Source organism: Saccopteryx leptura, chromosome 1, assembly GCF_036850995.1.
Source record: "Saccopteryx leptura isolate mSacLep1 chromosome 1, mSacLep1_pri_phased_curated, whole genome shotgun sequence".
Taxonomy (NCBI): domain Eukaryota; kingdom Metazoa; phylum Chordata; class Mammalia; order Chiroptera; family Emballonuridae; genus Saccopteryx; species Saccopteryx leptura.
The window spans coordinates 105749074-105760520 of record NC_089503.1 but is presented as its reverse complement, the minus strand read 5'-3'; the positions used below and the strand labels follow the sequence as shown (position 1 = coordinate 105760520).

Below are 11447 nucleotides of genomic sequence, written 5' to 3'. Positions count from 1 at the left end.
CACACTCACCTGGCTGTAATGAGGCAGGACACTCATTCCTTGAGCAGTGTCAGAAAATTCAGTTAAAATATAACATTTAAATAAGGCCCAGTGTCTAATTAAATAGAATACCCAATATTTCTAGGTTTCCATCTGTGCCCCCCCCCAACCTTTAGTATCATGTGGGAGACAAGAAACTCAGAGGTATCATCAGGCTAAGTAGCCGGGTCTTGGGGGCATTGGCCCCTCGGGCATCTTGGTGCTGGTGGGCAGCGTAGGCTAAGGGGAGTGCATTGTGCTAGGTGATGGTCCTGTGAATGAGGGTTGGACACAGATTGGTATGGAGAACAGGTACACACCTTTTTGACACATTCAAAAATGTCTTTATACTTGTTTTGGTTACTCTGAGTCTAGAAGGTACAGTAATGCCTGATGAATTTTAATAAACACACCCCCCGAAATACCACTGCACACAGTACTGAATGTTTTATGATCATTCCTGACTTTGCCTGCAGTTTGGAGTGATCAGCATTTATGTCTACAGTGTGTCCATAAAGTCATGGTGCACTTTTGACAAGTCGCAGGAAAGCAACAAAAGACGATAGAAATGTGAAATTTGCACCAAATAAAAGGAAAACTCTCCCAGTTTCATACCTATTCAGTGCAGTTCAATGTGGGCTCATGCACAGATTTTTTAGGGCTCCTTAGGTAGCTATCCCGTATAGCCTCTACAGACTCGTCACTGACTGATGGCCTACCAGAATGGGGTTTCTCCATCAAACTGCTGGTTTCCTTCAACTGCTTATCCCATCGAGTAATGTTATTCCTATGTGGTGGCGCTTCATTATAAACGCACCGATATTCACGTTGCACTTTGGTCACAGATTCGAATTTAGCAAGCCACACACTGAACTTTCCTCTGTACCGTCCACATCTCGACTGGCATGGCCGTGGGCTGCTCCGCTGTATACACGGTGTTGTGTCATCATCTGCGCACGCGCACATGCTGCCACATCATCCTACAGAAACTGGGAGGGTTTTCCTTTTATTTGGTGCAGATTTCACATTTCTGTCGTCTTTTGTTGCTTTCCTGTGACCGGTCAAAAGTGCACCATGACTTTACGGACACACTGTATTATCTTATATATAGTTTAGGATTAGATTTAAGGTTGACAAATAGCCATCAGAAAACACTACTGGATTCTTGTACATTTTATACTTAAAGCATCTGTCATTCTGGACTCCACTCCAACCAGGAGAGTCACTCCAATGTCTGTGAAATGGAATCATCAGAAGTTCTTTGTTTTCAAACTGGGAATCTGAAAGATTCCATTCTTCATGATTGCAAAATATTTATTTCTTAATATTTGATATTTTACAAACTGGTGCTTTCGAAAAAGATTACTGATTGGGTTGATTTCCTTTTGATGTCATTTTTAGGGGAAAGCAAAAATAACTTGGATCTGATTTCACATTCAGGATGTCAACCCATGTACTCAGAGCTCTTACAATTACTGTCTATTTGATGTCCTCCCTGTGTTAACTGCCCCCTGAATCAGAACAATTCTTATCTGACTCTTGTGAATATTATTTGCTCTTTAGGTTTTTAGGAGTTTTTTATTATTATTTTAACATGAGCTCTTCCCAAGCCGGTGCTCACTAAGGAAAACGCCATGTTCAGTTGACGTGCCAAGATCGTGAAGCCCAATGGCAAGAAGACAGACAAGTTCAAGTCCAGCATCTCCCAGGCTCTGCTGGAGCTGGAAATGAACTCAGACTTCAAGACCCAGCAACGGAAGCTGAACATCACAGCCGCCAAAGAACCTGAAGTTGGTAACGGTCGGAAAGCTATTGTCATCTTTCTTCTGGTTCCTCAGCCGAAGTCTTTCCAGAAAACTCAGGTCCGCCTGGTATGCGAGTTGAAGAAAAAGCTCAGCTGGAAGCACATTGTCTTTATTGCTTAGAGGAGAATTCTGCCTAAGCCAACTCGAAAAAGCCCTACAAGGGGTAAGCAAAAGTGTCCCAGGAGCTGGACCCTGACAGCCATGCACAACACTGTCCTTGGTTTTCCTCTGTGAAATTGTGGGCAAGAGAATCTGCATGAAGCTGGACAACAGCAGGCTCATAAAGGTTCACTTGGATAAAGCCCAGCAGAACAATGTGGAGCACAAAGTTGAAACTTTTTCTAGTGTCTGTAAGAAGCTCACTGGCAAGGATGTTATTTTTGAATTCCCAGACTTTTAGTTGTAAATAAAAGTGACTAAACAAAATATTGTTCTAAATGTCAAAAAATTATAACATGAAAATGCTCATGAATATTTCAGTATGTCATGGTAACTAAGAGAATTCTGAGTTTTCATGGCCCCAGATCAGATTCTTTCAAGTGACTGATAAGATTCTTTATTTCCTTCTAAGATATTACTTTATATTTCAACGATATACAAGGCAGCTTTTTAATTACTGTAAAAGCTTTATTGATATATAATTGACATACAGAACAAGGTATGGAATTCAATACTTTTTAGTATATTCATAGAACTGTGCAATGTCCCACAATCCCTTTTAGAAGCTTTATATCATCAGCCCCAAAATACTTTACTCATCAGGAGACAGTCATATTTCCTCTAAATCCTAAGGCTAAACACAAATTCCCTTTATTTCCATGGACTGGCCTGTTTTGAACATTTTTTAAAAATTAAATGATGTGCCTGGCCTGTGGTGGCGCAGTGGATAAAGCGTTGACCTGGAACACTGAGGTTGCCAGTTTGAAACCCAATGCTTACCTGGTCAAGGCACATATGAGAGTTGATGCTTCCTGCTCCTACCCAACCTTCTCTCTCTACCCCCCCTCTAAAATGAATTTTAAAATTTTTTTAAATAAAATAAATGATGCAATGTGGGACCCTTAGTGTTCTGTTTCTTCCACCTAATGTTTTCAAGGCCCACCCATGTTGTGGCAGGAATCAGTACTTCATTCATTTTTCATTACTGACTAATATTCCATTGTATAAATACAGCAAAGTTTATTATCAACTTTTCAGTTGATGGACATTTCAGTTGTTTTCAGTTTTTGGTTATTGTGAATGTGCATATTGACAGGCAGTGGCCTCTTCTCCTCGGCCAGGCCCCATAACTATACAGCAAGGGCATTCCACCCCGCAGAGGGGAAACTCTGGGGAGCAGGGTTCCTGGCCCAGCAACCTCTGCATGAGGTGGCAGCTTTGGGGTCAGTACCTGTGTCTCTTCCCACTGTTTTCCTTGTGGACACTGTGGGGAGAATAAAAGAAAGTTCGTAAGGACAGAGGTGCCCACACCACCCAGATCCTGCTGGGGTGACCCCTGAAGTGGTGGCACAGGGGTTTTTGTTTTTGTGGTTTTTTTTGTATTTTTCTGAAGCTGGAAACGGGGAGGCAGTCAGACAGACTCCTGCATGCGCCCAACCGGGATCCACCAGGCATGCCCACCAGTGGGCGATGCTCTGCCCATCTGGGGCGTCGCTCTGCCGCAATCAGAGCCATTCTAGCGCCTGAGGCAGAGGCCACAGAACCATCCTCAGCACCCAGGCAAACTTTGCTCCAGTGGAGCCTTGGCTATGGGAGGGGAAGAGAGAGACAGAGAGGAAGGAAAGGGGGAGAGGTGGAGAAGCAGATGGGCGCCTCTCCTGTGTGCCCTGGCCGGGAATCGAACCTGGGACTCCTGCACACCAGGCCGACGCTCTACCACTGAGCCAACCGGCCAGGGCCAGAAGTCTAACTTTAATGGTTACTAAATTGAAGACACAGACAAAAACTATTCCAAACTCAGAGACAACCCAATATGCTGGACACACTCCTCCCCATAGATCAACCTCATCTCAGTGCTTCAAAACCTCCCTGCCTTTTGTTTCCATGAAGATAAAGGTGATCTTGCCTGACCAGGCGGTGGCGCAGTGGATGGACCCTCAGACTGGAATGTGGAGGTCCCAGGTTCGAAACCCCGAGGTTCGCTGGCTTGAGCATGGGCTCATCTGCTTTGAGCAAGGCTCACCAGCTTGAGCCCAAGGTCACTGGCTTGAGCAAGGGGACACTTGGTCTACTGTAGCCCCTGGTCAAGTCACATATGAGAAAGCAATCAATGAACAACTAAGGTGCCACAACAAAGAATTGCTACTTCTCATCTCTCTCCCTTCCTGTCTGTCTGTCCCTGTCCGTCCCTCTGTCTCTCTCTGTCTCTGTCACACACACACACACACACACACACACACACACACACACACAAAAGATGAAGGTGATCTCAGACTGAGTTCTGGCCTTTGCCCCTTGTTATAATAGCCTTGAATACAGGAATGGGCAAAGTAGGTTTACAGTTGTGAGTACACGAAACACAGAGCTTATTCTTGTAAGTTATTCTTTTTTGTAATAATCTTCACCTGTATGTCTTTTTCCATATAAACAACTACAATACCAACCCCTACAATGTCCTGCTTGTGTGCTCTTTCTGAGCTAGCGCAGAAGAAGAAGGATGGGGGTGTAAGAGGGCACACAGGGTAGAAGTGAGATGATGCTTATAGGAGGAGGTGCTCAGGAATCAAGGCTTTTCTTCAAATTGGTACAGAGTGACCAGCCTCTGTTGGGTGTCATCAGACCCACCTGTCAGCACTGAGCATGCACATCATGGCCCAGTGACTTCACATCTAGAAGGTTTCCTGTAGACACACTGTCTCAGAAGATCAAACATCTAGCTTCATCTATTTTACTTTTTTATTAATTTTTTTTTTTAGAGAGGAGAGAGAGTGAGAGAGAGAGAGAGAGAGAAGGGGGAGGGAAGAGCAGGAAGCATCAACTCCCATATGTGCCTTGACCAGGCAAGCCCAGGGTTTTGAACTGGCGACCTCAGCATTTCCAGGTCGACACTTTATCCACTGCGCCACCACAGGTCAGGCAAACATCTAGCTTCATTGCAGCAGTCCTGAGTCATGAAAGGTAGGGAAACAGGTAAATACTCTAAAAGAAGGAGGAAAAAACAGTGGTAGAGTGTCGGCCTGGCGTGCAGGAGTCCCAGGTTCGATTCCCAGCCAGGGCACACAGGAGAAGCGCCCATCTGCTTCTCCACCCCTCCTCCCTCTCCTTCCTCTCTGTCTCTCTCTTCCCCTCCTGCAGCCAAGGCTCCATTGGAGCAAAGTTGGCCCGGGCGCTGAGGATGGCTCCGTGGCCTCTGCCTCAGGCGCTAGAGTGGCCCTGGTTGCAACAGAGCAACGCCCCAGATGGGCAGAGCATCGCCCCCTGGTGGGCATGCCGGGTGGATCCTGGTCAGGCGCATGCGGGAGTCTGTCTGACTGCCTCCCTGTTTCCAACTTCAGAAAAATACAAAAAAAAAAAAAAAGGAAAAAAAACTAAATTAGAGTCAATAACCCAATTAGGTTAGTAAAAGAAATACATATATTCAAGAGACATTAAGGAAGCAGAATTAATGAGACTTGTCAATTGACTGGACATGTAAAATAAGAAATGACAGTCATAACCTTGATGACCAGTGCGCTCACGCGCGCGCACACACACCCACACACCAGAAAAGAAGGAATCACAGAAAAAATACAATGACAAATGTATAACATCCAACACTACAGAAGAGACAAGGCCTTCGAATTTAGCCAATCTATTTGCAGTGTTAGCTCCATCCATATTCTGGAGATGCATGCATCAGCAATCATAGACTGGGAACCTCTGAATCATGCAACTAAACCCCAATTCTGATTCCAAAATAATAAAGCAACTTTGATGAGCATAAACAAGTTTCTCACATACATCTACTAATGGGGAGAAAAATGCTCGGGTCGTGGGGATTCTGGTTTGCATGATATCTCTTTCATTACTCCCAGATTATCAAATTACTACTCTGGTGTATGTATAAGAACACTGTAATTTTTTATTTTTTACTGAGACAGAGAGAGAGAGGGATAGATAGGGACAGATAGACAGGAACGGAGAGAGATGAGAAGCATCAATCATTAGTTTTTCGTTGTGGCACCTTAGTTGTTCATTGATTGCTTTCTCATATGTGCCTTGACCGTGGGGCCACAGCAGACCGAGTGACCCCTTGCTCAAGCTGGTGAGCTTTGCTCAAACCAGATGAGCCTGCGCTCAAGCTGGCAACCTTGGGGTCTCGAACCTGGATCCTTCACATCCCAGTCTGATGCTCTATCCACTACACCACCGCCTGGTCAGGCCTACCATGATTTTATTTCTGTGACTCTATCTCCAGACTGAATCCAGTCCATTCTGAAACCCTGGAAGGATCAAGTTTCCAGACCTGCAAATAAATGACACCAGCTCTTTTCTTTATTTTTTATTTCTTTTTTTTTTTATTTCTATGAAGTTGGAAACAGGGAGGCAGTCAGACAGACTCCCGCATGCGCCCGACCGGGATCCACCCGGCATGCCCACCAGGGGGCGATGCTTTGTCCCTCTGGGGGGTCGCTCTGTTGCATCCAGAGCCATTCTAGCACCTGAGGCAGAGGCCACAGAGCCATCCTCAGCGCCCAGGCCAACTTTGCTCCAATGGAGCCTTAGCTGTGGGAGGGGAAGAGAGACAGAGAGGAAGGAGAGGGGGAGGGGTGGAGAAGCAGATGGGCGCTTCTCCTGTGTGCCCTGGCCGGGAATTGAACCCGGGACTCCTGCATGCCAGGCCAACGCTCTACCACTAAGCCAACCGGCCAGGGCCGACACCAGCTTTTTTCTATCTTAGCATCTCTACATATATTTACTGTTCCCTCTCCTTAAAAAGACACCTTCTATTCCTCTCCACTTTGTCTGGCTAACTCTAAGTTTTCTTTATGACTCTAGGTTCAAGGTCATTTTCTCCACAAAGCCTTCTCTATTCTCTATACTTACCTGTCTTGATTATATGGAGCAACATGAAGTCAGGAACTTTGCAGGCTCACTTCTGATTCCCCAGCACCTACCTCAGTGCCTTACCCATAATTTGTGTCACTTATTGGGTTAAAAGTATGCTGAGATGACAGTACTTTTCAAATTCATTTTTAAATTGAATTTATTGGGGTGACAGTGGTTAACATAATTATACAGGTTTCAGGTGCCCAATTCTACAACACATTTCTGTACATCATATTGTATGTTCACCCCCCCAAGTTAAGTTTTCATCCATCACCATTTAGCCCCCCATATGCCCTCCTCCATCTTCCCCCCTCCCTGACAGTCACCACACTGTTGTCTGTGTCTGAATGTTTTTTTTTCCTTTTATGCTCTTTCCCTCCCCCTAAAAACTGTGGTACACTTACACAATGGAATACTATGTGGCCATAAAAAAGAAGGAAATCTTACCTCTCGCAGCAGTATGAGTGGACCTGGAGATCATTATACTAAGTGAATTCATTTTTAAAATCTTTCCAAAATGCCAAGAAAAATGCCTCGTACATAGCAGATTAATAATTACTTGTTAAGGCCCTGGCCGGTTGGCTCAGTGGTAGAGCGTCGGCCTGGCATGCGGAAGTCCCGGGTTCGATTCCTGGCCAGGGCACACAGGAGAGGCGCCCATCTGCTTCTCCACCTCTCCCCCTCTCCTGCCTCTCTGTCTCTCTCTTCCCCTCCTGCAGCCAGGGCTCCATTGGAGCAAAAAATGGCCCGGGCACTGAGGATGGCTCTGTGGCCTCTGCCCCAGGTGCTAGAATGGCTCTGGTCACAACAGAGCAACGCCCCAGATGGGCAGAGCATCGCCCCCTGGTGGGCATCCCGGTCAGGTGCGTGCGGGAGTCTGTCTGACTGCCTCCCCATTTCCAGCTTCAGAAAAAAAAAAAAAAGAAAAAAACATTACTTGTCAAATATATATATGACTAAATGTAACAAGTGTGTTCTTTCTTTTTATATTTCCAGGGAAATGTTTTAAATAATCATGATACCAGAGTCAAACAAATCCAAATGAACCTCCAGGAAACAAAAATGTGCAAAGGCACCAGGATGTTTTACAGAATAAATCCATATGAGATCTTTGAAAATAACACAGGGGCTGTAGGACTTCATTATGAATTGGATCTGCCAGTATCAATGCTAAAGAAGCTGATCCTGAAGGCAAATGCCAGCACTTGTTTCTCAAACAATGATTAAAACAAATATTTTTCAGTTGCCATAGCTTTTGCATCTATTTTTGACATGTACACTGAATATAAGAAATAATACGGAAACTCTGGCTCCCTTCATTGCTATTTGACATTGAGGAGTCTAACCTCACTAGTACAGCCAGAAAATACCGGCTTTACAACCACAAGATAACTTTCCTTATGGTTCCAGATGACACTCCAGGACTCTCTTCATGAAAGTTTGCCGTTTCCACTGGTAGCATGGGTGCTAAAATTGAACACAGCCTCAAAGTAGCCTTCAAGTTTAGAAACTATTTAAAATTAGACAAAGCCCTATGTTGTTGCATAAAAGTAAAAGAGGTTAAATCACAATAATGGCTCATAAGAGTTTAGTTTAGTCACAGATTTTTGTGTAAGCAGTTAAGGCAGTACAGATAATTAGAAGCTTAGTACACAATCTTAATTTTTACTTAGTTTCCTAAAGAATGCTGGATGTCTGTCTTGCAGCTGGTTCCCAGAGGCACTGCCAGACCCCGGCCGTTCCGAAAATAACATCAAGAACACCGGTGCTGGTGTCAGAAGGACATTCCGGAGAGGCATCCCTGCAACCTCCATCTCCTGCGTACTGCCACATGACTAACTGCATGCTCTATAAGAAATTTCTAACCTCCCAAAAGATATATAAACTGGTAAGCCAAGACTGTTAAGGCAGTTCTTTTGGACATGAGTGTCCTGCCTTCTCAAGTTGCTGGCAGTTTGAAATAAAGGCACTCTTATACCACTCAGTACTTCAGGGGTCCCCAAACTTTTTACATAGGGGGCCAGTTCACTGTCTATCAGACTGTTGGAGGGCCAGACTATAAAAAAAAACAACTATGAACAAATCCCTATGCACACTGCACATATCTTATTTTAAAGTAAAAATACAAAATGGGAACAAATACAATATTTAAAATAAAGAACAAGTAAATTTAAATAAACTAACTGACCAGTATTTCAATGGAAACTATGGGCCTGCTTTTGGCTAATGGGATGGTCAATGTCCGGTTCCATATTTGTCACTGCTAGCCGTAACAAGTGATACGACGTGCTTCCGGAGCCATGACGCATGCGTCCGGTGTCACTGGAAGTAGTACTGTACGTGAGCGACGGATGCCTCCCCGGAATGTCCTTCTGACACTTTGCAGCACCGCCACATACAGTACTCCAGGAGCATAGGATGCGGATGCATCCTGTACTCCTCTCACTGACCACCAATGAAAGAGGTGCCCCTTCCGGAAGTGCGGCAGGGGCCAGATAAATGGCCTCAGGGGGCTGCATATGGCCCGTGGGCCATAGTTTGGGGACCCTTGCAGTACTTATTGACTAACTATGACTAACTAGACTCAGCGGCAACGGGCAACTTGAACCCTGGCTTGTCCCTGTAACAGAAGCACTGAAAATATCTCTCTAATACAGTTTGTAGCTCTATATATTATTATTATTTTTTAATCATAGAAATTTAAGAATATACTGTTAATCTTCTGTATCTGCAGGCTCTGTATCTGCTGATTCTGCATCATGGACTCAACTAAGTACAAATCAAAAATATTCAGAAAACAAATGTTTCCTTGTAGCTGACATGTACTATGAGTTAGACCTATAATTGTTGCTAATGTACTGAGCATGTACAGATTTTTTTCTTATCATTATTCCCTAAGCAGTATAGTATAACAGTTATTTACATAGCATTTATATTGTATTAGGCATTATAAGAAATCTAGAGATGATTTAAAATATAGGGAAAGATGTACATAGGTACATGTGAATACTATGCCGTTTTATATAGGGACTTGTGCATCCTAAGATTTGGGTGTCCACAGGGGTCCTGGAATCAATCCCCTGCAGATACCAAGGGATGACTATATACAAAATTAGAGAGAAGAGTAAAAGGACCTCAAGTACCTTTCACCCAGCTTCAGCAGTTACCAATTGTGAAAGAACTCAGACATAAAACCACTAAGAAGAGTATTATTACTTTCACTATTTTGCAAGAGAGCTCACACGTGACAACAACTGAGCTCTCCAAACAAAGAACACAGCAGGTCTTTCCAGAGAGAAAGTGAAAAGTCACCAAGATAGTAATTTATTCCTCGCATAACTGTCATATTTCGGGGGTTGCCATTAGTCTGTAGATATCGATATGGCAAAAATCAGATTGTCAGTAGCTTACAAGGGCTCAGGTCTTTATTTAGAGATTGGTATATAACTGGTGTTTCTGTTTCTTTTTAGTTTATTTAAGAATGCCAAGTGTTTGGAGTTTTTTGTTGTTGTTGTTGTTTTGATTTCCTTGTCTTTTTTAAAACTGTGGTAAATGACATGCTAAGTCTAAATGGCAGTCTAAAAGGACGAGTATTGTTCCTGCTTGCTTTGCTCCTCTTTTCATTTCCTGCCTCTTAACCATAGACCTGACCATATAGGTTTGTTCTGCAATTTTCTTATTTATATCATTAACTTGGTGGGTTTTTTCTATTTGGCCAACTTAATTTACATAGGAGCCACAAGAGGTATTAATTAATACAAGAAGGTTTTCTTACTGTGTGATTTAAAAAGAAAAAACTGAAGCTGTCTGATACTAATGCTTGGTGAATTAACTTCTGTCTAGAGCAGCGGTTCTCAACCTGTGGGTCGCAACCCCGGCAGGGGTCGAACGACCAAAACACAGGGGTCGCCTAAGCCATCGGAAAATTTCTCAGCCACCTTATGCAACAGTTGTGAAACCACCCTAAATTTGTGAACACAAAAGAAATAAAACTCAACACTATTGGAGAATAATAATTTAATATGGAAAGATCTATTCATTCTTGTTGACAGAGAAGATTTGAAGAACTGATTAATTTGTTTTTCCTCTTATCTAAACACTTTCATCTCTCAAATACTTTCTGCACTTCAAAGCAGTGTGGGACTTTGTCTTTGGGAATTGCACAACCTACAAACCTTTAGAGCATTTGGAGGCAGTCATCCTCTGTTTTGATGACATAAAGCAAGAAATATGAGAAATTTTCTTTTCCTGGGACTTAAACAGTGTTAGTTAAAAAAAAATAGATTACTTACGCTGAAGGCCACGTTATAAAAGAATACCCAAGAGAGAGAGGGTACAATGTACTCTTTAAGAATTTGGGGGCAAGGGTGAGTGGATATGGGGGTGGGGTGCATTGTGACATTTGAGGCCCTCTCAAGCCAGGACAGACCTCACTTGCCCCAGACTGAAGGCAATCAGGTGTTTTCAGCATGTGGGTGTATAATGAATTAGGAAGACTGAATGTGACATGGCCCCACTCTGCTCTGGAAAGAATACCAGAAAGAGGAGGGCCTTGGAACTAAGTGTTTACAAAGTGATTTCCTGTACATGACCTGC

The 11447-nt window shown here is 43.6% G+C and overlaps 1 pseudogene; it reads left to right on the top strand.

Moving 5' to 3' along the window:
- The first annotated feature begins 1652 nt into the window (after positions 1-1652).
- LOC136388991 (small ribosomal subunit protein eS7-like) lies at positions 1653-2223 on the top strand (annotated as a pseudogene).
- Positions 2224-11447: the final 9224 nt, after the last annotated feature.